The sequence below is a fragment of the Eleutherodactylus coqui genome, chromosome 2 (assembly GCF_035609145.1).
Source record: "Eleutherodactylus coqui strain aEleCoq1 chromosome 2, aEleCoq1.hap1, whole genome shotgun sequence".
Lineage (NCBI taxonomy): Eukaryota > Metazoa > Chordata > Amphibia > Anura > Eleutherodactylidae > Eleutherodactylus > Eleutherodactylus coqui.
In genome coordinates, this window is record NC_089838.1 from 120,496,230 (window position 1) to 120,524,144 (window position 27,915).

At 40.1% G+C, this 27,915-nt stretch overlaps 1 protein-coding gene across 1 annotated transcript in view; it reads left to right on the forward strand.

Annotated features, from left to right (window-relative positions):
- The window catches only part of LOC136610023 (dynein axonemal heavy chain 3-like), a 1,175,415-nt gene that overhangs the window by 703,720 nt on the left and 443,780 nt on the right, over positions 1–27,915 (forward strand). The gene's annotated exons all lie outside the window — the stretch shown is intronic.

The following is a 27,915-nucleotide window of genomic DNA, read 5'->3' on the forward strand; positions in this document are numbered from 1 at the left end:
ATCGGCTTTGCTTGCATTAAATAGCAGGGTATACTAATAAGCAACTACCTATGCCAAATAGTTTGATGTTTGGCACACCCTCAAGGCTCTCAACTTTAGTCTAGCAAAATGTCCTACCTTCTACTACTCTTCCAGGGATATTAACATTTGACAATAATATTAAGTTACCTTAGGAGAGCTCACTATTGAGATATAAATTACCACTACCGCAGGTTAATGTAATTAGCCTGGCGCTACCTGGGCTGTAAAAGAGTCAAAGTGAAAAGTTTGCCAGGAGCTTAATTATATTTTCAGCATAAAACTAGGGCACCGATTTGATATAAAGTTTTGCTCCTCTTTTAAACTTCATACTCATTAGCCATGTAATATGAAAATACAGAAAGCGCCGTATATTCAGCTCTTAATTTTCTAATTATAAATCTACATTTTTGTCAGTTGTTAAACAATTTAGGATATGATTTTAGTAGGAAAAAGCTGCATAAATATACTTTTCAAAGTAGCCCAACTAGTTCTGACTACAAGATAATTAGATTAAATTGCACGCCTTAGCTGTAATACAAATTAACTCTCTATGTACTAACTACCTGTTGATCTAGACTTATGTTTATATAGAGCAGCAAATCAGAGAAAGCAGGACTTCAGGGAGCATAGGGAGCAGCAGCCTGAACCAATGATGAGACAGGAGTATGTCTCAGACTACCTCGGACTCCCAGTAAACACTAGTTAAAGGGGTTGTCTCGCGAAAGCAAGTGGAGTTAAATACTTCTGTATGGCCATATTAATGCACTTTGTAATATACATCGTGCATTAAATATGAGCCATACGGAAGTTATTCACTTACCTGCTCCGTTGCTGGTGTCCCCGTCTCCATGGCTCCGTCTAATTTCGGTGTCTTCTTGCTTTTTTAGACGCGCTTGCGCAGATGGGTCTTCTCGGCTTGGCAGCAGCGGTGTTTTGGCTCCGCCCCCTTGTACGCGTCATCACGTAGCTCCGCCCCGTCACATGTGCCGATTCCAGCCTCCTGATTGGCTGGAATCGGCACATGTGATGGGGGCGGAGCTACGCGATGACGCGTACAAGGGGGCGGAGCCAAAACGCCGCTGCTGCCGAGCTGAAGGGAGAAGACCCATCTGCGCAAGCGCGTCTAAAAAAGCAAGAAGACACCGAAATTAGACGGAGCCATGGCGACGGGGACGCCAGCAACGGAGCAGGTAAGTGAATAACTTCCGTATGGCTCATATTTAATGCACGATGTATATTACAAAGTGCATTAATATGGCCATACAGAAGTACTTAACCCCACTTGCTTTCGCGAGACAACCCCTTTAAGCTGTAGTCACATACCACAGCTCTACCCTAATGGAGTGGGCCTAAAAAGCAGCCAAGCAGTGAGATCTGATGAACATAAGTAGTAGGTAAGCAGCACCTATAGGTGCTAATTTAAATAATGTTTAAGCTCACGACTAAAGAATCACTTTAATTAATAACTAAGGGGAATCCTCCTACCTCTGTCCTGGAGCACATCACATGTTAGTTAGGAACCCAGTGATAAATAATTTGTAGGCAACCTTATTTTCAGTTTGGTTTTTATGTAAAGGAGAGTGGCTACCAGAGAGGTGATCTATTCAAAGCTATCCCTTGAACCAAGCTTTGGTCCACTGCTGGTGATTCCAGAAGACAATTCCCTCCACATGGCCTAGGTAGACATCAATAGCATTTCATCAATCAGCCACTCAAACATTCCGCCATTTCAACTATTTATAGCAGCCAATATTTTGTTAATAGACTGCGTACACAGACTGCCACAAAGCCCATGAGTCTGAATACTACTGATGACCCTTGAAGGGTAAGGGTAATGAAGAGGATATTCCTTAGTTTAGGCCTAGTTTAGGCCTTAAAGTGGTTGTGCTAAGTTATAAATTATACCCTATCCACAACATAGGGGATAACTTTATGTACGATGGGGTCCGAACATTTTTAAAATTTCAATAGAGGACTTCAGTGCAGATCCAGTGATCACTTTCATAATAAACTGCAATGCTTTCTATGTATTATGCCTGCAAAAGTTACACAATGACAGGCAGCCTATTAGGCACTGCCTCTAACAACATCTAATACAGTTATTTACATGGCAGACCTGGAGCCATTTTAGGTCCTCAAATGCTATGGCAACTTATTGGCATCCCATATTTGTGTCATGGGCATGCAAATGGGGTTATAGAGGAAGCCACCTTAAATTGGGCTGTCAGTTGCATAACACAGTCAACACTCACAAGTGATGGTGCTGGTACAACTCAAACAACTTTTTTTGGGTAGGAAGGAGTTAATATTCACAGATTATGAATATGCGCCTTTTAATATTATCCCATTGTTAGGTACAACATTGTGTACTGATTAATTGCATAATATATCTTTATTGTAGTAAGAGTTTTGCTTTTTGCTTTAAATACTGCATAAACGTGGAGTTAAAATTGTAGCTGCTGAGCAGTGTGCCAGGCAGCCGAGCTGAAAGGACGTACTCACAGGTAGCTCCGCTGCTATTTTGCTAGATTTTGCCAAACATCGGCTACTCACGCATGTATCTGAGTTCCTGAGATGGAGGGTACAGGCGGAGGACCCTCCCTGGTTCATCACCTGCCCCTCACATGGAACTCCTGGACTCATGGGCTGGAGGGTGCAGATCAGACCTGGTGGGGCCTAGTGACCTTAAATCCCTGAAGCACTGATGATGCAGACCGCCCAAAGATCTCAAGTCACTCCGCCTACCTGTGAGTGACTGGTTACCCCACACCAGATATTAGCGGTGACTCTATGCCTTCAGGTTCGAGCAGAGGGCCTCATTCTGAGGCAGTTTCCCCCATGTTAGCAGCAGGATCCTATATTCACAGACTAATTCAATAGAAGTTGTGGTGGACCTTAGGGCACACATAAGTGGTCTTCCCATGCCAGGGGCTATCCCTCTGGTGCATTACACAGACTTCAGGGTGGGTGCCATTAAACTGGGCCTTAAAAGGGGTGCCCACTAAATATTAAAATATTGCTTACTTGCATACATTACAACAGCAACTAGTACTATTGGCCCCACAATTCATAAGGAAGAAGGGGAAGAGTTAGAGGACAACTTTCCCCAGCAGCCTGACTCCAGAATTTGAGGTGAATTCATCACTATATCTTCTTTTTTTTGTCAATTCTAATTATACTACAGCATATTATAAAATTAAAGAAAAAATATCTTGTCCTATCAGTACATTAGAGCATTGTTATCTACACTAAAAAAGAGACTCATTTAAGATATGTGCTTTATAACGGAGCATTAGATCATAAGATCCTGAAAAACTCACAGATTTCTTCCCTTACAGTACCCATGGCAACAGTGGAAACTTAATTCCAACTATCATGGTCTGGAACCGGATTGGGTGTCAGTCATTTCCAGGAGCACTGCTCTCACTCACAGAAATCTTTGGGTGGCTCTTCTTTTCCGGACACAGTAAAAACTAAGCTCATTTCTAGTGAAGTTGCTAAAAGAGCTTCCTTGATTCGTTAAAAACCTCCCCCAATTCCAAGGGACCTTCACCTAAAAAAGGATCCCACACTGTCACTACTGAACATTTAGATATGGAAAACCTCTCCTGGTCCTTTCAGGCATATCCAAGTTCAGACAATCCTCTAGCTATCAACACACTGAATGAGCTACTTTTGACCCTCCAAAAAGATATCTCCTGGGATGTGCACAAAATTTCCAGTCAACTTCTGACCACTCTCGACTATCTTGCCAAATGCACAGCCATATTGAACAAAAGATGGGTGAATTCTCTATTGCACATACCAATTACTAGATGCACATCAGTCTCCCATCTCCATAAAAAGATTATTGATCTTGAAGATAGGTCACAAAGAAACAACATCAAATTCCAGGGAATCCCAGAATCTGTAACCCCTGATGACCTACCGCACTATTTACTCCAGCTATTTAAAACACTGCTCCCATCATTATCCCCACTGGAACACAGTATCAATAGAGTACATAGGTTCCCCAAGGCCTGCTCTGTCTTAAAGGCTGCACAACAAGATGTCTTGGCTCGTATTCATTTTTAGCACACGTAGGACAGACTTGTAAATGACGGGAGGCAAAGATGATCTCTACCAGCTCCATATACAGCTATTCTAATTTTCCCAGATCTTTCCCCAGCAACTCTTCAACTTCGCAAACAATTTACTCCAGTCACATCTGCTCTTTGCGGCGCCAACATCAAATACAAATGGGGCTTCCCTTCTAAGCATCTTATTAAGAGAAATTGAGCATTATTTGTTGTAATGCCCATAACAGAAGGTCTTTTACTCTTGAACAAATGGGACAAACACATTCCCACTGAACAAACATCACTTCCTTCAACAAACAAGTCACTACATTGGGTCACACAAGAATGATCCTCGGTTAGGAAGAAGGGTTGTCACTCCTAAAAGGATAAGTACTTTAATAATGTTGCTACTCTTTTCTACTCTTCAAATTGCTTTTTTTTTCTATTTTTGATACTTATTAGCACTATAGAGCTATTTATGGTGTTGGGATATGTCAATGCCCCCAATGTGTAGTAGTAGGTGAATGTTATTTTACTGTTTTTCAGTTTTTGATTTGTTTCTCTGTTATATTAAAGGGGTTGTCCCGCGGCAGCAAGTGGGTCTATACACTTCTGTATGGCCATAATAATGCACTTTGTAATGTACATTGTGCATTAATTATGAGCCATACAGAAGTTATAAAAAGTTTTATACTTACCTGCTCCGTTGCTAGCGTCCTCGTTCCCATGGAGCCGACTAATTTTCGCCCTCCGATGGCCAAATTAGCCGCGCTTGCGCAGTCCGGGTCTTCTGCAGTCTTCTATGGGGCCGCTCGTGTAGAATGCCGGCTCCGTGTAGCTCCGCCCCGTCACGTGCCGATTCCAGCCAATCAGGAGGCTGGAATCGGCAATGGACCGCACAGAAGCCCTGCGGTCCACGGAGACAGAGGATCCCGGCGGCCATCTTCAGCAGGTAAGTATGAAGACGCCGGACCGCCGGGATTCAGGTAAGCGCTGTGCGGGTTGTTTTTTTAACCCCTGCATCGGGGTTGTCTCGCGCCGAACGGGGGGGGGGGGGTTAAAAAAAAAAAAAACCGTTTTGGCGCGGGACAACCCCTTTAATGAGAGGTTCGTTTAGGTGCTACATGTCCACTACTCTTGGTTTACCATCCAGGCAGAGCAGCATCCTTTTCTATTCATATATCTTGTCTATCACTATTTCCTCCCTAAATGTTAAAGGTTTAAATAGCCCATTTAAACATAGCCTACTATGGCATGAGACCCTTGAATTACATGCGGATATATCTTTTCTCAGGAAACACACTTTGTAAAAGACAACCACCCCAAGTGTTCATATCCTAAATTCCTACATCTTTTTCTTGCATCTAAACCTGTTAAGAAAAAAAGAGGAGTACTAATTGGTGGGTCTGTCCCATTTAGTTCATCCCTGATGTTTGTTTGTCTTTTCGGTATACTATCAAGGTATATTGCAGGGAATCCCCAGGTACCTGTTGTGAGGTTGCCCTTTTCAGGGTGGGTGCTTTGCTTTTTAGGCAGGTTCAATCACTTCAAGATCATGGATAGGTACCTGGCCTTCCTCATTTTTTGCCTTGGTGTGCCTTGTCTTCCAGTTTCTCCAAGTCCTTGTGGTTTCTATATACTCCAAGTTGGTCATGACACCCCTTAACTTTTTTCACAAGACAAACATCATTTCAGGAATGAACAATTACAATCCTTTGAGTGTATACACAAGCAGACAAATAGCAATTTATTAAATCACTGCTGCACTTGTTTTGTACTACAGCTTAAACATATAAACAATCTTAATTGAGGACATTTTAAACCTGCGTACACGGCTCATATAGGAAATTGCCTTTTTTGCTATTCAAGTTATTTTCCCTTTTGCATTTTGAGCTGAAACAGACAGTAACAAATGACAGGGAACATTGGGAAGCATTTATCAAGGGTTATCACCTGCGGTTACCAACCATTGCTAGCATTATTCCCTGCTAATTGGCTGGTTACTAAATTGCTGCTTAGCAGGCTTTAGCTATAATCATGAAACAAATGTCACCTGGTTCAATACAACATTTTATGGAGTGTAGGGAGCTTAAAATATGTCACTGTTATCAGATCTGATATTTACAATGTCTGTGAAAAGACCGCATTGGTTAAATCAATGTATTTGTTACAGTAATTGAAGTTGATTACCATATTTTACAGTTCTTGGCAGGAGTGAATAGGTAATCATTCACGATTGCATATATAGCTTTATGAATACTGCATTCCCTCAAATTCCACTTTTTATTACATTACATAAGAAGTAAACAAGATAGGAATGATACGCTTAAGATTAAAACTTAAATCTATTATTTTCTGACATACTTAGCATCTTCTAGATTGTAGTATTTGGAAATGTTTTATCTACTTCCTATCAGTGCCATTCCAGTATAGCAGAAAGTATGTCTATGTAAAACATGCAATTAAAGTACTATACTGACTGTATGGAAAATACTGCAGGGCACGTTAATATATAAAAGATAAATAATAAAGCAAAAAGCACAATTAATAATACCTTTTCTGACACTATTCTTGAATAGAAAATAAAAATACTAGTGTTTCTATTTTCGTATACCATTTTAGTGACTATTCGCATGCTCTCTTTAAAATGAAACACATCATTACTGGAGCCATTTGGTAGTTGAATTCCGCACTACATGTCAATTCCTGCATGGGTTTTGTGCAGCTTATTTCTGAGGCTTCTGAACAACATTTTCAAAATCTCATCTACTTTGCTACTATTGTGAATGCTGTGGAATTTCCATGTGGAGGGTCTTCATAGAAATTCTGCAGCAAATGCACCCCGTGTGAACCAAGTCTTTGGATGCATGTCTGTGTGCGCATATACACACATTATATTGTGTTTATTCACTATTTGGCCAGAATACCTGAATTGTCCTGGGAAAGCAAATCCGAGGACATTCAGATACTGCCTCCCTGCTGAATGGACCACAGACTGTGCAATGCAGCATGGGAAGTAAGAGTTAGAAAGTGCAAGACAGTGAACTACTGGAAGAATGCTATGCTTGCTGCACTCCCCTTGCATGAAAGTAGATTGCAAACAGCAGAACAGCAGAAAAATGAGAAAGAGCACCTGATAATCAGAACAGATGTGAAACAGGGGTGCAAACAGCTGAAAATGAGTGGGTAAGGAGAAGCTGTTATATCTTAGAAAACTTGTTGAAAACTCAGGTATGCTTTAAGAAACGCATTTTTTCCCGTATTATTTTAAACTGATGCAACCAAAAGTTAGCGCCTAAGTTAATAGGCAAATATGACATGCGCTATAAACAGTGTTTTTTTTTTGTGTTGCATAAAAAGACATTTGTATTACAAATAGCACTTGGAATTGATTTGTTTATATGCTTCTGAATAGGCAATTGTGCTCATCCAGTTATATATGTATTCCATATGAATCCTTAATTTCCAGCTGTTAGCTCTGTATTGTAGTAAACTACTGTGAAACTTCATGCATACAGTACAACCATAGACACATCTGTTAGTATTGATAAGTACTCGTTTATAACTCTACGAGTGTAACATTCCTTCCTGGATCAGATGACTCTTCCCACTCAACCAGCTAATGATTGCTATCTTTGTAACTACAATTGTTATCTGACTAACTCTACTTTAGCTTTAGCTTCTGTTTCCTGCTGTATTCTCTTTAGTTGTTGTATTTGTCAATGTGCCACTAGACAAGTCCTGTCAATCATTAGTCTTGGCTCTCGGGTCTTATAAATTAGAGCCAAATAATACCAGTGCAATAACAGCTGACATATATGACTAGTCATTTTGAGAATCCTATACAATGATGACATCCCTAAATATAACTCAGAACTTGACTGCTCTCTTCCAGACATGCCATTCAAGTTTTCCCTGGTTTCTAATCTTTCCTTCTGCTCCATCTATAATGATATTAGTTTTGTCATTTAAGTGTCACAATACATTTCTACCAATATCTTTATCTTAACTGCTATAGTTGGAACCTTCATTGGTGGGCATATTCTGCTATAATACACTAAAACATCACTAATATAATTCTCTAGATCAGGGTAAACTGAACTGAAAATGAATGTAAGCCAATGTGAACTGTATTTAACGAAGGAGAGATGGTAATTAACATACTAAATACTGATGAATTTTGAGTTATTTAAGTGGGTGGGTGTATATACGAGGGGCTGCTGAAAAGTCTTTGGCTTTACCCAGAAAGAAACGAGATAGGAAGATGAAGCTTTACATTTATTCCACATACTCTCCACTGATGTCAACACACTTCTTACATCGGTATTCCAAGTTCTGTAAGCTTTGCAAAAAGGAGGATTTCGGTTGTGCCTCAAACCAGTCATCTGTAGTAGCTATGGCATCAGAAATGGTGTGAAATTTGGTACCCTTGAGGTGCTTCTTCAAGTTTGGAAACAGATGATTGTCCGAGGGAGCTAGATCTGGTGAATAAGGTGGGTGGTCAACCAGCTGGAAGCCTAGCTCACCAGTTTTGCCGTGGTCGCTTGTGCAGTGTGAGTGGAGGCGTTGTCTTGCAGGAACAAGATTTCTTTGGACAGCTTGCCGCACCTTTTGGCCTTCAGAGCTGCCTTCAATTGTTCCAAATGTTCAATGCAATACCTCGCATTGATAGTGCAACCATTTTGAAGGTAGTCCACTAGCAGCACGCCCTCCTTATCCCAGAACACAGACGCCATCACCTTAGTGGCTGATTTTTGCACCCTGGACTTCTTTGGGCGAGGAGAACCACTGTGCCGCCACTCTTCTGACTGCTCTTTGGTTTTAGGGTCATACAAACAAATCCAGGTCTCATCCATAGTGACCAGTCGATTCAGGAAGTTCTTATCAGTCTGGAAACGCTGCCAAATGGACCGGGAAGTTTTCACTCGCATGCTTTTCTCATCTGTTGTCAAACATTTGGGGACCCACTTTGCAGATAGCTTCTTCATGTTCACATGTTCATGGATAATGACACAAACATGTTCACCAGAAATCCCCATGATGTCTGCTATTCCTCTAGCTGAAATTTGCCGATTCTCCACTATGAGGTTGTGCACAGCATCGACGATCTCCAGAACAACAACCTCTTCCGGTCATCCAGGATGTTTCTCATCATTGCCGTGAAGTGTCCCGTTTTAAATTTGCCAATCCAGTTCTTAACTGTAGAATACGAAGGGCATTGATCCCCCAATGTCTGCGACACATCACCATGAATATCCTTTGCGGACTTTCCTTGCAGAAACAAGAATTTTATCACTCCTCTGCTCTCATTTGCTGTGAATATCGCCTTAGACGCCGCCATTTTGTTTTCCCACGTGCCTAGATCACTGTTGCCATAAGTAACAAACACAAAATTTTGAAAACATATATTAGACACATTGGGCTTTCATGTGATGTAACATCCGTTACCATAAAAGCCCAAAAAAGGAACACAAAAGCCAAAGACTTATCAGCAACATCTATCTATCTATCTATCTATATACACACACAGTACTGCTTAACTCATTGAGTCTGTCTGGGATTACAAGAAGAGATAAAAGGATTTGAGTGAGGTTACATCCACAGAACATCTGTGGTTATTTTTCCAAGATATTTGGAACAACCTCCCTGCTTAGTTCCTTCAAAAACTGTGTGCAAGGGTACCTAGAAGAATTCATGCTGTTTTAAAAGTAAATGGTAGTTACACCAAATATTGATTTGATTTAGATTTCTCTTTTGTTCATTTACTTTAAAGTTTTTTTTCGTTAAAAAAGAAAATGCAAACATTTCTATTTTTGAAAATATTCTTACTTTGTAGCATTTTTTCACACCTGCCTAAGAGTCCTTTTACATGGGGTGACTAGCAGGCACTTCAGTGAATGGCTAGAGATTTTTTCCAGTTGCCCACCCCCATTCACAGTAAACAGGCATTCATTCATAAGTGAACGACTGCCTGTTTACACTGTCCGATCATCGTTTGATTTTTATGCCTGCAGAAACAGAAAGATGAATGAATGACATTTAGGCCTTAGTCAGACGGGCGTTTTTTCGCGCGATTTGCGCATGCGCATGCATCCGGCGATTTTTTACAACCATTGCTTTGCAATGGTATCGGACACATGAGCGCTTTTTATGCGCTCGTCTGATAAATTATAGAACAGAAATCACAGATCGCACCTATCTGCGATCTGCGATTCCTGTTCTCTTCTCTATAAGCGCTCAATGGGGCCGGCGGCAGCAGCGCCGACCCCATTGAGAACATATAGAAGACATTGCCGGTTCCATTGAATGCAATGCGCTGGACAGCTCCGGCCCTTTTCTAATGAAACACGGCTAGGAGCAGATTTTCGGGCGATTTTCGGGCACCGGTCACGCGATTTGCGGATGCGCATCCGTCATGCGATCCGCAAATCGCGCGAAAAAACGCCCGTCTGACTAAGGCCTTATACTAAACAATTCATTCTATAAACCATAAAGAGTTTCAGTGCTACCTGAAAAAAGATTAAAATAATCAGATAATACACCTCCTGGTGTTCTAATGTAATTACTGTATTTTCAGACTATAACAAGAACAAATATTGCTTAAAAATCCCTTCATCTTATGGTTTGAAGTTAGGGAAGTCCAGCAGTGCCAGACATCCCTGACTGCTTACTTATTGATTGGGCAGAAGGCTCATAAAGCACTCTGTCTGATCATTTAGCTGCCTGTCAACAATCCTGATAATGTGCCTGAGAATTGTGGACTGTAGATGCTCTGCTTTGCCATCCTCTATGACCACCTAAAAATTCTCTCTCTGTTGTGCTCTATGACAGCTATGAGGTAGAAATGTTCTGTGTCCATGAAAATTCTAAAGATGTTGTTCGCTCTGCGCAAATCTCAAGCTGTGTTTTTATGACTTCTGTGATCCTATTATGGCTGCTAAACAGTCTACTTCTGGAGATGTTGAGCTTTTTGTTGATGTAAGATTTTATGTGGCACTACCAGTGAGAAGCTGCATGGCAATATGATCAAAGAGAGCCAATGTTTGCCAATATTTCATATTGCTGTACTTGTATCTCTGTTTTGCTACAGGAACAGCAAAACTGACATAACGGCAATACCAGATCTGTCACATTATGGATACCAATGGTGCCCAAGAGATTCTATTGACTATAATGGGGTCTGCCAGATTTCCATCATGGTGTTCACTAGAGATGAGCGAGCATACTCGTCCGAGCTTGATGCTCATTCGAGTATTAGGGTGCTCGAGATGCTCGTTACTCGAGACGAGCACCACGCGGTACTCGTCTCGATTAAACGAGCACTGACCATTGAATTCAATGGAGCCGGCAATACAGCCAGCTCCATTGAAAGCAATGGCCTGCCGGCGAGCGCGGGATGAATTGTCGGGAAGGGCTTAAATATATAAGCCCTTCCCTGCAATTCATCCAAAAATGTGTAAAAAATATATATATATATACTCACCTTGTTCCGGCAGAACGATGTTAGCCCATTGAATTCAATGGAGCCGGCCATACAGCCGGCTCCATTAAAAGCAATGGGCTGCCGGTGATCGCGGGATGAATTGTCGGGAAGGGGCTAAATATATAAGCCCTTCCCTGCAATTCATCCAGAAATGTGTAAAAATAAAAAATATATGTATACTCACCTGGTCCCAGCAGACGGAGTTCAGCATGGCCAGCGGCAGTCCTCCTGAACCGCCCTGAACAGCTGTGAGTAGTATTCAGCAGCCGGGGATTTAAAATCCCTGCCTGCTGAATGAGCTGCCTCTAATTGGTCACAGCCTGACCAATCAGAGGCAGATTCCACTCACACACCCATTCATGAATTTATGAATGGGTGTGTGACTGCTGCCTCTGATTGGCTCAGCGGGACCAATCAGATGAGAGGCAGCAGTCACTCACCCATTCATAAATTCATGAATGGGTGTGTGAGTGGAATCTGCCTCTGATTTTAAATCCCCGGCTGCTGAATACTACTCACAGCTGTTCAGAGCAGTTCAGGAGGACTGCCGCTGACCATGCTGAACTCCGTCTGCCGGGACCAGGTGAGTATATATATATTTTTTATTTTTACACATTTCTGAAAGTTTGACTCGAGTAACGAGCACCCGAGCATTTTGGTGCTCGCTCATCTCTAGTGTTCACCATTTGGCTGGAAAAAATACTCCACTATTTCTTCAGACTTTTTTAAAATCTAATCTAACATGATGTGATGTCTAATGTAGATGTGAGCCTAGCTAAACTATGTATCAATATATCAAAGGTTAATGATATATTTACAACTTGGACTGTAACTGTAGCAAGGAGGCATCTATGATACAGTTAATTTATCCTGAAAAGGCTTGACTTCATCCACAAAATAACCCCACTTATTCCTAGTCATCCTTTTTTTCTCAATGGGATAGTTGTTGAGGACTTCCATATTTATGTATTTCTTTAAGTCAATGCAAAATGGATGTCTATATCTAGTGCAGCCACCATCGTGTATGCCGTAAGTAGGTACATGTATAAAGTAGTCCATGAATGTCAACTTTATAAAGCAATAGGGAGCAAGAAATAAAACAGAAGAGACATAAAATCTTGGCTTCAATAAGGTTTGCAAGAAAGTGTTGTACAGCAACTGAGCTGAAAATATTTCTAGTAAAATGTTCATAACATTTTAGTAGACAGTTTAGTCATTAGAGTTTTCAACAATCCTAGACTTGCATAAATTCCAGACAATTTGATGCTTGAGTTATTAAAATGAATAAATTATGGATGTGGGTTTTAGGGTTGTGATTGCAGTCTACTATTTTGAACTCATAAGTGTAATTCTGGTCAATCATGTTTCCTTTGACGATCCAGTAATTTTAATTTTATCTTAATTCCTTAAAAGGATTTTCTGGCTTCAGCAAATAAAGAATTTTACAATTTCCTTATATACTTTGTGTATTGATTTGTATTTTTCAAGATTTCTGCTATTAGTCATTGTATGAGAGGCTTCATTGTTAATTTTAACCCTTTCCAATCCACTGTCTGACATCTGAAGACATTATGATTTAAGGCTGTACAGCTCCGATGTTGGAAGACGTCCATCGGAATTCTCTTACTGTATATTGCCAGCCTCTCTGCTGTCGGAGCCTATCCAACGTGTTGCCTCATGCAGTACTGGCTGTAGCCAGCAGATAGAGCCATTGTTTAACGGCTGAAAAGGAGTAAGCCCCCTAGGAAAACCAGAATACAAATTGGATTGAAAAGGGTTAAAAGACTGAAAATATGTCCTGGTCATGTGAGAATTCCATCGGTGCTTAGCTCGTTATATGACTGATAAGTGTGCTTGTATTGAGCAGTGTACTTGTGTGATCATCACATGACCAGGATAGGTTTACATCCTCTGGAATTAAACAATGAATTTTCCCATTCTATGACTGCAAGAGGTCTTGAAAACGACAAAGAAATGAAACACTAAACATATCCAGTTTTAGAACTGCACTATGTGATCTACAAATCCCTATTTGTTCTTGTTGTATAAATTATTTTCTGGTGATCAAATACCAACAATGTTCCAACAGCTATAAAAGCTTTACATATAGACTTATAGAAAGAAAACACCGAATATTTATATATTAATTAAATAAAATTAGATTTTTTTAGCATTTTTCACACTGCCCAACTTAATTCATTTTATATCAGCTAAGAGCCCAAGCAATTTCCTTCTAAATAGAAAATCAAACAAACACAGCAGGGAGCTCATAAATTAAGAGAATGGGAACATGTGTATAAGTAATATTTTATTAGCTGAAGATTTGTTTTCTCAGCAATGATTATAAAAGCTAAGCTTAACGCATAAGTTAACCATAAAAGTGGACAAAATAAATGGAAAGCCAAACCACATAAAAGCAGTTGTTTTAGGTTTGGGGCTAAAAAAGTATTTGAAATCTCTATGAATTGAGACAGAAAGTTGGTTAAAAATCTAAAACAAATTTCTTGTGCTACACATAAATAACTTGGCTCATAAAATGTACTATCGATTTTAGACATCTCTGCATTATACCTTAGAATTGTTGTAACCATTTGTCTCTTACGACCAATTGGAATTACTAACATACAGATTAAGGTTTGGGTGAAGGAGAACAAAGCCAGAACAGGCTGACAATGCCGTATACTGCTGCATGTTTTGTGTTATATAACCCTACTCCTAAATAAACTGACAGCACTATGTTAGAAGGCGGCTTTTTAAGCAATTTCCTTACATATTTTAGTTAGGATGAGCAAAACTGAACACATATTATTTTTTAGGTCTTTAGAAGGGTCCCGTGGTTTTTGCTGCATATGGCTAGACAGGGATGAAAGAGTTCCCATATAGCAACCCCATGTAAATTTAAAAGGAAAACCTCATCCATAGGGGCATTTCTAGGTACCTGAAACCCCTTCTTAAATTTGTCCGTGGTCTATGGATGTCTTGCATTGTAATTATACTAATCATATGCTTCTTAAAAAGTACCTGCACTTTTATGCTAGAACACTCATACTTTGTTGGCCATTTTTGGCTCCTCCCGGAAGTTGAAGATTGCCGTATAAAGCGCTATGTAGGAACTATATGGGCCCACTTTCAGCTGCCAAAGGAGCTGAAAACAGCCAAAGGAGCATGAACACTATAGTGAGAAAAAGGGCAGGTACTCTTTAAGCAACACATGGTGTTTTGTGGATTTGGTAAAACAACTCTATCTTCCAAACCAGACTCTTACATTCAATACAGTACCTTCTCAATGGATCTGTAGAGAGGAGGTTGACTAGCACAGTATGTACTGTCAAGACACCTTTCTTTTTCATACCTCAGACAGAGGTAATAGTTGAAGTCATGTTAAAAAAAACTATATATTGTCAAAAATCATTCTCAGGGATTCTAACAGACGGTCACTGCTATATAAGATAAGCAGAAAGACGGTTGGCAAGAGAGCGCAAAAATTAGCTTACTGAGTAGTAAAAAAAAATTCCTGGTCAGATGAATTCAAATTTATGCTGCACAGTGCTGATGGGAGAGTCAGAATTTGGCACAAGCAGCATAAATCAATGAACCCTACCTCAGTGGCAAATGAAAGAAGCTATCTTGTTCATATGGGCCAATATTCCTACAGAGTGATTCTAACACCTATCAGAATCTCTGCCATGACAATTTGCTACAGTCCTGAAGGCCAAGGGAGGTCAAATGCATTACTACATGGGTGACTCTAATAAAGTGGCTATTCGGTTTAAATACCTGCATTTAAATTGCCAACTTGTAATGTGTATCCTACTTTTTTATGCATAATCTAAGACACTAGACATTCTCTGCCTATGAGCTCCTGTGTCGTCCATTCCTTACTGTGCAGAAAGAATCCTACCTAATACAGCATTTCTATTGGCAATGAATGGAATACATAAAGGCATATTATTAATATATATACATAAACCTGGCATCATAGTTGTGCATCTTCCTTCTATCTCTCTTCGTCTTGATCTATTTCACTTAATATTCCTGGTTTCGTAAATCTAGAACGAGAATAAATAATAAGCAGACTGAGGCTTAGACAAGCATTGTATGTTTACCAGATGCATTTCGCTTTATTTCTTGAGGGTCTTTCATTTTGCTGCATACTTTGTTGAAAGTGGCAGGATGACAACAACTAAATTTTTCCATATTCCCTCATGACCATATCCTGTCAGCCTATCTTCACAGTAAATGACATAAGGCATTTACTGAGCCGAACGACTGGAGAAATAGCACAAGCTGACTATAACTCTGATTAAAAAAAAAAGCAAAGATGACAAAAGTTTTGCATCTGGCCATGTGCTCATTTTAAATGGCAAATTAAAAAAAAAGGGAATTACATTCCTGCCCAGGTGGTATTCCAATCACATTTCCTCCCATTGCTGTTACAAAACTCTTGTAACAGACTCCATGGAAAAGAAATGTTAAGTGTTATAGGATGTGTTTGCTTCCTTCTAAATTATCACTGCTGTGGGTCTGGTGGCAAAATAATTAAGAGTCTCACTAATTATTTAGTACACGTTCATATTTTAATCTCCATTAATATGCATCATTCCTACCCACTCCAGCTCTCATCAGAGAAACCGTGTAGAGGACGAGAAGTTTGAAATGAATAGTGTTATTAATAACTACAGCGACTATTGAAATTATTTCTGGTATCATTACAAAAGATAATGAAACAGTTGTTGATATCATTACATGTAGAAATAAAAGAGAAGTTATTGATGTTCTGAAATAATTTCCAGGCATTATTCACAGGGGATACATATTTGACTATCATGCACTCTTACTGTCCATTATTATCATACATTAAAGTACATTGGGCTTAGCTATACAGACTCACAGATCAGATACACCATCCTAAACGTAATCTGCCTCAAGGCCTCATTAATTTTGCCATGTAGCAAAGGTTTTATAGAGTCTGCTCCACATCAAACTCTACCCCATACATCACATGAAGGCTTCCTCATCAACATGTTCCCTCTTTGCTCAATACCTATCACCATAGGTAAAGTCCACTAGGGCAAGCACTGAGTCATGACTGACGTGACGTTTTCCTGGCAGGTTGTTTTTGCAGAGTGGGTTGCTATTGCCTTCCCCAGTCATCTTTTACCCCCCAGCAAGCTGGGTAGTCATTTTACCGGCCTTGGAAAAATGGAAGGCTGAGTCAAACTTCAGCCGGCTACCTGAACCACACAGGGATTGAACACGCAATCTTCAGGTCATGAGCGAGAGCTTAGGACTGCATTTTTGATATCGTAACACTCTGTGCCATAAGGGGCTCATCACCATTAATTAATTGATCACTGGTTTATGCAGTATGTATATGACTTAATGAAAAACCTGGCATAAAAAAAGGCAGCTACTACAACATGATTTGCTTAAAACTGATTATCCCCTGCCCCATATAAAGAGATATTCCAGTCTTGCAGGCAACTTTCAGTTATGGTGTAGTTAGGTTTTTAAGGTGTTCATACACATTCAATAGCTGTCCGTTGAATGTTTATGTGGTCAACAGTGATTCCTCCCAAGCCCTCTGTACAAATACAGGGCCATCCAGGCTTGCATGTGTTCTGCTCAATGGAAATAGGGGGGTAAATCTTATTTCTCCCCTGACATTATCTGCTGGGGAACAGAGGCAACCATATGTGTAGGAAAGTTAGTTGTTCTTGGCAAAATCAGTGGGTTTGGCTGACTTTCCTCTTATGTGTGCGGCCTTTAGGCTTTGCTATAATGACATCTCAAGCAATTACTCATTAAAAATATTCGGTACTAGATTGTTAGTTATCAGATACGGCGTGTATTTCTTAAAGGCTTTTTACATGGGCAGATGACCATGAATGAACATTCAATCTCCCCATCATCTGCCCCTTTGAAGGCACCACTGTTTGCCCACAAATAAACAACTGTTTGTTTCTTGGGTGATTGCATCTTTTAGGTGCCACCAAAAATAATCTGTTGTTGGCAGCCCTTCACCCTATGTAAACAGAATATGCTGCCAACAACAATTAAAGTGTGTGTGCCTGAATGACCATACTAATGAACATTTGGGCACATAAAGCACAACTGATTGGTTCGTGCAAACAGAGCTGAACAAGTGGTGATTGACCTGTAAAACCATCAGTTGGCACTCTTCTCTGGCAATAAATTTGAAAAATAGCTAAGCTAGATCTACCGAAATAAATCCAATAAAATTAGGTAGTTGATCCTAAATATTGTGTTTTTTTTTTTTTGCGATTTACTGTTTGTGGGAAATATATGTATTTTTGTCTTATTAATTCTCCCAAAGACATTTAATTTCTGAATTTTGTTAAAACTACAATTTTTTTGTTCACTAAAGCCATATTAATGGTGTTATCACGGTTTCAAAAAATGGTTAGTGTCTGGTAATGCAGCTCATTCTCATTCAAGTGAATAAAGCTGAGCTGCAATATCAAAGACAACCCATCAAAAAGAGGGATGCTGACTAGAGATGAGCGAGTATACTCACTAAAGGCAATTGCTCGAGCGAGCATTGCCTTTAGCGAGTACCTGCCCGCTCGACACGAAAGGTTCGGGTGCCGGCGCGGAGGAGCGCTGAGTAGCGGCAGTAAGCAGGAGGGAGCGGGGGGCAGAGAGGGAGAGAGAGATCTCCCCTCCGTTCCGCCCCGCTCTTTCCCGCAGCTCCCTGCCCGCCGCCGGCACCCGAACCTTTTGCCTCAAGCGGGCAGGTACTCGCTAAAGGCAATGCTCGCTCGAGCAATTGCCTTTAGCGAGTATACTCGCTCATCTCTAATGCTGACCCTTTTTTCCTAATCCTTTAATTTTCACAATGTTATGAGGCATCTCCCTTTGTTATAGTGACATATTTTTTCTAAAAAAAAACTAATAATAATGTTCTTTTAAAAAAGTAATATTTGTAAAAACCACTCTACAATTACATATTCTTCTTCCAAACAGAAGCTACAGGCTATTCTATGTAGGATTCCTCATTGGTGCTTAGTTCTTCAGGAGAAAGAACTTGAAACAGTATGAAAAGAATGGGTCTTCACTTAGTTTATTATCAAGTACTACAGATTAAAATATTGGCCATTTAAAATTATGTTCTCTTTCAACTGGACTATTCAATGCCAGCAGCCCATATAAGATCTGATCCAATCACTAACTACTACCAGCAGCATATTAATAATACAGGTGGAAATGAATTGCTTAAAAGATAAAATAAAAGCGTATGAAGAGAATTCAGAAAAGTCAAAGTGCTTGAGGCAGCAAAGATAAAGGGTAATGAAACCTTAGAAGATTTACCAGAAGAGCCACAATTAACAAATCTGTCACCTTGAATAAGCGCCAGACTGAGTAGTGGGCTATATATATATATATATATATATGTATATATATGTAATTTTAATACGTATATATATTGTTAGTGAAATTAATCTTCTCCAACACATACACTACCGTCCAAAAGTTTGGGGTCACATTGAAATGTCCTTATTTTTGAAGGAAAAGCACTGTACTTTTCAATGAAGATAACTTTAAACTAGTCCTAACTTTAAACAAATGCACTCTATACATTGCTAATGTGGTAAATGACTATTCTAGCTGCAAATGTCTGGTTTTTTGTGCAATATCTACAAAGGTGTATAGAGGCCCATTTCCAGCAACTATCACTCCAGTGTTCTAATGGTACAATGTGTTTGCTCATTGGCTCAGAAGGCTAATTGATGATTAGAAAACCCTTGTGCAATCATGTTCACACATCTGAAAACAGTCTAGCTCGTTACAGAAGCTACAAAACTGACCTTCCTGTGAGCAGATTGAGTTTCTGGAGCATCACATTTGTGGGGTCAATTAAACGCTCAAAATGGCCAGAAAAAGAGAACTTTCATCTGAAACTCGACAGTCTATTCTTGTTCTTAGAAATGAAGGCTATTCCATGCGAGAAATTGCTAAGAAATTGAAGATTTCCTACAACGGTGTGTACTACTCCCTTCAGAGGACAGCACAAACAGGCTCTAACCAGAGTAGAAAAAGAAGTGGGAGGCCGCGTTGCACAACTAAGCAAGAAGATAAGCACATTAGAGTCTCTAGTTTGAGAAACAGACGCCTCACAGGTACCCAACCGGCATCTTCATTAAATAGTACCCGCAAAACACCAGTGTCAACATCTACAGTGAAGAGGCGGCTGCGGGATTTTGGGCTTCAGGGCAGAGTGGCAAAGAAAAAGCCATATCTGAGACTGGCCAATAAAAGAAAAAGATTAAGATGGGCAAAAGAACACAGACATTGGACAGAGGAAGACTGGAAAAAAGTGTTGTGGACGGATGAATCCAAGTTTGAGGTGTTTGGATCACAAAGAAGAACGTTTGTGAGACGCAGAACAAATGAAAAGATGCTGGAAGAATGCCTGACGCCATCTGTTAAGCATGGTGGAGGTAATGTGATGGTCTGGGGTTGCTTTGGTGCTGGTAAGGTGGGAGATTTGTACAGGGTAAAAGGGATTCTGAATAAGGAAGGCTATCACTCCATTTTGCAACGCCATGCCATACCCAGTGGACAGCGCTTGATTGGAACCAATTTCATCCTACAACAGGGCAATGACCCTAAACACACCTCCAAATTGTGCAAGAACTATTTACAGCAGAAGCAGGCAGCTGGTATTCTATCGGTAATGGAGTGGCCAGCGCAGTCACCAGATCTGAACCCCATTGAGCTGTTGTGGGAGCAGCTTGACCGTATGGTACGCCAGAAGTGCCCATCCAACCAATCCAACTTGTGGGAGATGCTTCTAGAAGCGTGGGGTGCAATTTCTCAAGCTTACCTCAACAAATTAACAGCTAGAATGTCAAAGGTGTGCAATGCTGTAATTGCTGCAAAAGGAGGATTCTTTGACGAAAGCAAAGTTTGATGTAAAAACAATGTTATTTCAAATACAAATCATTATTTCTAACCTTGTCAATGTCTTGACTCTATTTTCTATTCATTTCACAACGCATGGTGGTGAATAAGTGTGACTTTTCATGGAAAACACAAAATTGTTTGGGTGACCCCAAACTTTTGAACGGTAGTGTAGGTCTCTAGAGAGTATTCTGCTGCTCCAAATTCAGACAATGCCCACTTCAGATGATGCACTTGCCATTTATGAAAAGAAAATCCAGAAAAAAAGTAGCAGACCAGGTATACAGTGAGAGACCTGCATCAGTGTCAGATCTAAAGGACGGCATTCGTCAGCATGTTTTAGTGATTAAACCTGACTCACTACGTTCACCAGTGGAAAACATGATTCAGGGGTTTAGAGAATTTTGTTGTAAACCAAGGGCCACTTGAACATTTGTAGCGTGATGTGTATAGCTACGATGTCACCTACAGGCAATGTGTATTGCTAAAATTATTATTATAAATGGCGAGTGTATCTTTAGAAATAGTTGTTTTCTGAATTTCATCTCATTTGAAGTAGTAGAATGCCTCTGAATTTGGGAAGCTTAATTTTTATAGAATCATTGAATGGTAGTGTTAGAAGCGACCTCCAGGGTCATCTAGTCGAACCGCTGCTCAGTGCAGAATTCACTAAATCATCCCAGACAGATATCTGTCCAGCCTTTGTTTGAACACTTCCATTAAAGGAGAACCCACCACCTCCCATGGTAACCTGTTCCACTCATTGATCCCTCTCACTGTCAGAAAGTTTTTTCTAATATCTATTTTGTGTCTCCTCTCTTTCAGTTTCATCCTGTTGCTTCTAGTCTTTCCTTGTACAAATGAGAATAAAGCTGATCCCTCTGCACTGTGACAGCCCTTCAGATATTTGTAGACAGCTATTAAGTCTCCTCTCAGCCTTCTTTTTTGCAAGCTAAACATTCCCAGATCCTTTAACCGTTCCTCATGGGACATGATTTGCAGACCACTCACCATCTTGGTAACTCTTCTCTGAACTTGCTCCAGTTTGTCAGTCTTTTTTAAAGTGGGGTGCCCAGAACTGGACACAGTATTCTAGATGAGGTCTGACTAAGGAAGAGTAGAGGGGGATAATTACCTTATGTGAGCTAGACTCTATGCTTCTCTTAATACATCTGATAGCGCAAAATTCGCTATTTCGATATACTGTGCGTTTCCAAATTAAATAATATGTGTACAGGCCTGGAGAGCCTTCAAAGACCACAAGCCTACATCATGTGTTCCCAAAAGAGTCTCCCTTTATTATGCGCGCGTAAAACCTTAAATAAAGTTTCAACACAGGAAGTCAGGCAATTTAGCAGTTACAGTGAGCTTATAGGCCATTTCTCAGAGGGAAGTATTTGTGAGGTAGCTTGTGATGTCATCCATCTGGGAGGAACTTCAGTGAGCACGCTCAGTTCATTCTTGAATTTGGTTTCATGAGAAGAACATCCTGTTTCTCCTCTCTGCTGTCCAAGACAAAGCACTCCTAAAAAGGTTTGGCCAGTTAGAACTGGTTTTTCCAGTTCTTGAGCTCCTCCAATTCTTGTGGAGGTGGGGGGGAGGTGATGTTCCCTTCCTCCAGAAGTTCAGACCATTATAGACAAAATACAGTATATTCACAGTTGATAACAGAAAATACATACAAAATGGTGAACATATAGGATATCTCCCACAACATCCCAGAATTGTGTTTGCCTTTTTGGCTGCTGCATCACATTGTTGACTTTTGTTCAGTCTCTGATCTATTAGTATACCCAAGTCTTTTTCACATGTGTGCTGCTTAGCTCAATTCCTCCTATTCTGTGTGTGCTTTCTTCATTTTTCTTGCCTATATGTAGGACTTTGCATTTCTCCTTGTTAAATACTATTCTGTTAGTCATCGCCCACGAATGGTATATCCTAGCTTTGTGTCGTCTGCAAATTTCATCAGTTTCCCATCAATTTCCTCCTCCAGATCATTTATAAAAATGTTGAACAACACTGGGCCCAGGACAGAGTCTTGTGGTACCCCACTTGATACATTATTCCACTTGGATGTGCAGCCATTTATGACCACTCTTTGAGTACGATCACTCAGACTGTTGTGAATCCATATAACAGTTATCTTATCAATCCCATAGTTGGTCATTTTTTCAATAGGTATGGTATGAGATACTTTGTCAAATGCTTTACTAAAGATAAAGATATGCTATATCCACCGCATTTCCCTGATAAAACCAGTCGGTGATTCTGTCATGGAAGGAAATTAGATTTGTCTGGCATGACTTGTTTGTTACAAGCCCATGCTGGCTCTGGTTAATTGCTCCCTTTTTATGCAAGTACTTGCATACATGCTGTTTAATAATTTATTCAAAGAGCTTTTCCGGTATAGAAGTCAGGCTCACAGACTTGTAGTTTCCTGGATCCACCTTCTTCCCTTTTTTGAAGATAAGGACAACATTTGCCCTTTTCCAATCTTCTGGGACTTCTTTTCAAAGATTTGGGTGAGTGGTTCAGCAATTACCTCCGCTGTTTCCTTTAGTATCCTAGGATGTAATTCATCTGGACCTTGAGACTTGAATTCATTTAAGTTAGCTAAGTGTTCCTTCACCATCTCTCCGCTTATAGATGGCCTATATTCCTTTATTCCCCCCAGGGAAGGTCAGTTGATGTTCAATCTAATGTCTGAGAGAAAACAGATACAAAATAGGAATTTAAAAGTTTGACCTTCTCAACATTATTCCTAACCAATTCACCATTTTCATCTTGTAAGCATCCAATAGCATCTTTGACTTTTTTTTGTTTTTGACATACCCCCGAAACCTATTTTTATTGCTCTTGACATCTGTTGCAAGCCTCAAATCATTATTAGCTTTAGCTTTTCTGACACTTGCCCTACAGTTTCTGACCACATTATATTCTCCTTTAGATATTCCCCCCTCTTTCCATTTGATAAACATATTTTTTCTTGGTTTTAACATGTGTACATGTTCTGTGTTCATCCATCCTGGTCTATTTAAATGCTTCCCATTCTTCCTTTTTTTAGGGATTCTTAACGATTGTGCTTTGAGAATCTCATTTCGCAATATTTCCCAACCTTCTAGAACATTTCTGGCCTTAAGAAAATCCAGCCATTGGATTCTTCCTACCCTCTTTCTGTGTTCATTAAAATCAGTCCTTCTGAAATCCAACCTTGAGGTCTGAGTTTTTTCAGGTCTTTCTCCTCTTTTGATCCAAAATTCAAGGATAGCATGATCACTGCCTCCTAAAGACCTACCCACCCTTACCTCCTCAACCATTTCCTCCATGTTAGGTCCAAAATAGCAGATCTCCTTGTTTTCTCTTCTGCCTTTTGGAAGATAAAGTTTTCGGCAAGTGCAGATAAGAATTTGTTGAATCCATTACTTTTACCCGGAAGAGGTTTTGTTCTTTTAAACTGCTGCTTTCCCGCTGAATCTGCGGTCCATCCACAATTGAATTGCGGTCAGGCTGCGGATCGGACGGCTTGCATTGACTTCAATGGAAGCCGTCTGTGCAGGATCCGGAGTGAAATAGAGCAAAAGGTCCACAAATCAAATCCTATGCTTTATTTCACTTGCGTACGCCACTGTATCCCTATGAGCAGCTTGATTTGCAGAACTTCCGCGCAGGTCACTTCCACGAATCAGATCCGCCCGTGGACATTGGGCCTTAGTCTTCTGCTTTTGGTTTTGTGGAATGCCACATTATTTTGCATGCAGTTCAATTCTGGTCATGTGGTAGATTATCAGACTTTCTGGATTACCAGATTTCATTTAATATGGTATATGTAATTATTTTGTAATAAAACAATATCAGTAACAACCAATCTTGCCTCTTTATCTGCAATCTGTAGTGCCCCCAGGAATTGCTCTTTAAATAAACTGTCCAATAGGTCAGTGTTTCATCTGGATAAACTAGACACACATCGGCTCGTAATCCATTATGTAATGCAACAACACTATTCTAAAGTTTCACATATTCTGCTAGGTTGTTAATGTTTGTAAGATCATAAATAATATAGTTTTATTCTCATCCTAAGAGACTTTTGTCTTCCAGTTTGCTCAGTGAATCACGTCTTGTGAGGCCGTGTAGTTTATTTGCTCAGCAATATTATGACACACAAAGGCATTAAACTCATCCACAGAATGAGAAAACCGCTTTTATAAGTTGTTTTTAGTGTAGAAAAAAGGGTGTCACTTAGTTGTCAACTTTTCCTGCACAGAAGTAAGGACACCTTTAACTACAAGAGATTATTACCTTCCAATGAATAATAAAACAATGAAATGCAGTGATAGTCAAGTCCCCACACAGTATATTCAGTACAAATACAATATATTACCTTTGAAAGATGCCTGAATTGAAAAGTAGAGCACAGAGAAGGCTATGGCTACACATAGAGTTTTATCTCACAACAGCCTTATGAGTAACTACTGCTGGGCAACTATTTCAGTAGCAATTTGGGCTTATTGCGTGAGGATTTGCATATCCCCATTGACTTCTATTGACTTAATGATCAAGCACCAGCTGTGATTGGCTGGCGCTCGATCCAATCACAGCACTTACTTACACAGCGCTAACGGCGCGGGGTTTGAAAGCCGAGCAGAGAGATGACAGCAGAGAGAATTCTAAAGCAGCTTGCCTGTGGCCAATCACAGCCGGCGCTCGATCCAATCACAGCGCCAGGGGATGACAAAGCCGAGCAGGGAGTATGGCGGGGGATGATAGCAGGGAGAATTCAAGCAGCTTGCCGCACCGCCGCCGGGAACACAGAAATTGAAGCAGCTTTCCACACCTCAGCTGGGGACACAGATGCCGGCTGGGAGGTGAGTATGGAGGTTTTTATTTTTACCCAATATATACTCGAGTATAGCTCGGCTTATAGTTGAGTCAATAAGTTTTATCAGCTTTTTTGTGGTAAAACTTATTGACTTGGCTTATACTCGGGTCAGCTAATACTCCAGTATATACGGTACAAATAGTAGATCGGAAGCAGCACACAAATGTACCTTTATGCAAAAGGGAGGTGTTTATATAGGATCACAGATGCATGCTCAAACCCAGGTTCTGGATTCTGAATCATAAATGTGCAAACTGTCCGTAGATAAATGAGCAGCATCCAGGGGTACATTAAATGTAAAGCTCCACTCATGCTATCAGGTGAAGACCAATCTTTATTGTGCCCATATAAAACGACAAATTTTCAACCGCAACCGTGGTCTTTGTCAAGTCGCACAATAAAGATTGGTCTTCACCTGATTGTATGAGTGGAGCTTTATGTTTAATGTACCCCTGGATGCTGCTCGTTTATCTATGGACAATTCGAGTATATACAGTAAATGCAACTTTCATAAGATTTGTGATATGTATATAATGGGACACAATCTCACTCATCTATGTTTGTATTATGAAGACTGTATTTTAATGCCTTTTCATGCAACTTTTGCACTACAAGATATCAAAGTGAAAGCAATAGGATAAAAAAGCTGAAAATATGTTTGGAGTTCTTTACACAGTATCACTTCTAGCAAGGCACTGTGCAGTGATTGGTAACGGATTACTGTACTTTACCTTCCACTTCAACTCCTTCATTCTCAGCATTGGTGGTGTTCTAAGTGGTTACAATCATGAAGTGATAGCATATTTTTGTGAAATTCTGTCACTATGGGCACCTATACCCCTTCAAGAACTGTCTAACTATCCCTTGGTCAACACCCGTTTTGCCTTACTCCCACATATTCATGAACATTTGACTTGGCCGAGCCTTTTTGTAAGTTTTGCCTCCACCTACCTAGACATCTATCACACTCATTCCCCACTGGGTTAGTGTTTTTCCCTTGGAAGCACTATGGGCCATCACCACTACTGGTTAAACTGTTACTTTGAATAGCATCACCATCCCTGCTATCCCTGTAGATGATCCCTTTTTTCACTTAGTTCTAACAGGTGAATTTAATCATGCATAGTGTAAAAATGCATAATACACTCATTGTCAAAAAAAAAACAAGTATCTACAAGGAGTTGTCAGAATCACATGAAACCTTATATGAGTGATTGTAACGTTCATATAAGTAAGTGATTACAATATCAGAGCAAAAAGATAAAACTGAACACTTGAAAGGATGCTCTAGTACCCTGTTGTACCGCTTCTAGCTTGGATACAAGATGTGATATGGGGGGCATGGAGGCTCTAGTACCCTGTTGTACCGCCTCTAGCCTGGATACAAGATGTGATATGAGCGGGCATGGAGGCTCTAATACCCTGTTGTACCGCCTCTAGCTTGGATACAAGATGTGATACGAGCGGCATGGAGGCTTTAGCACCCTGTTCTACTGCCTCTAGCTTGGATACAAGATGTGATATGGGCGGGTATGATATCCTGTTGCACATTGCACCATACTTGCTGCATTTGAGCCTCTAGATGAGGAAAACTTGTAGGCTGTAGAAATTAGCATCACAGTGATAGGGGTCAATCATATTTTTAATAACCTAACATAAGAAAGATAAGGAAACAGTGTAATAAATGTGACATTAGTTATTTGGTTGTATAATGTTATGTAATATGGAAATGAAAAATATGTAAAACATTCCGGAAGTTGCTAATAGAATTTGGATATAGAATCATATGTAAAAAGGTATATTTGGATGATGATTTTAAAATACTAAATGTATTATTTTATTCAGCTATCTTAAATACAAGTCTGAACTTCTGGCCAGAAGGTACTGAATACTAAGTAGGTGGCAAAACCAGTTTTATGTGCAAACTAGAAACAATGCCCCCTCTTTTGATGTGCAAATTGTTGATGGACTTTTAAGATTAAATTCTGGTCTGAGAAGAGGTGTAATTAAGTGGGTACTCAGACAGTATGGAGTCATCTTTATGATCATATGTAACTGTTTGATGTCCACTTCACACAGTTTTGCTGATACCTTTTGTTTAGAAGGCTTTTGATTTACAGCCATATTGTAATCTGTTGGAATGAGGACTTGGTCAGCAAAGTAGATTGAAACTTAGTATCAGGTAACATTTGGAAACGCCTTCTTTTCATCTTGCATAAAAACTAGCAATGTTCGGAAATAAACTAGAACTCATTCTGATTCACTAGACTGTGTGAGTAGTGGCTTATTATGATTCTCACCTATGAGTATAATTCTCCTTCGAATTTGGACTCAGGCAACATTCGCACTGGTCTTCGTTGACAGACCCCCAACAGTTTATTTGGCGCCCGAATGTTGGGCAGAGGCTAACTCCTCACCTGCAGCCGATACCTGACGACACTACCTGCCGACCAGCCGGACCAGAGGCCACGGGACCCCAGATCTACAAAACACCGGTGTACGGTAAGCCCTTGATTTGCCACTCCAGCTCTGGGCTCTCCTGACTTCAGTCC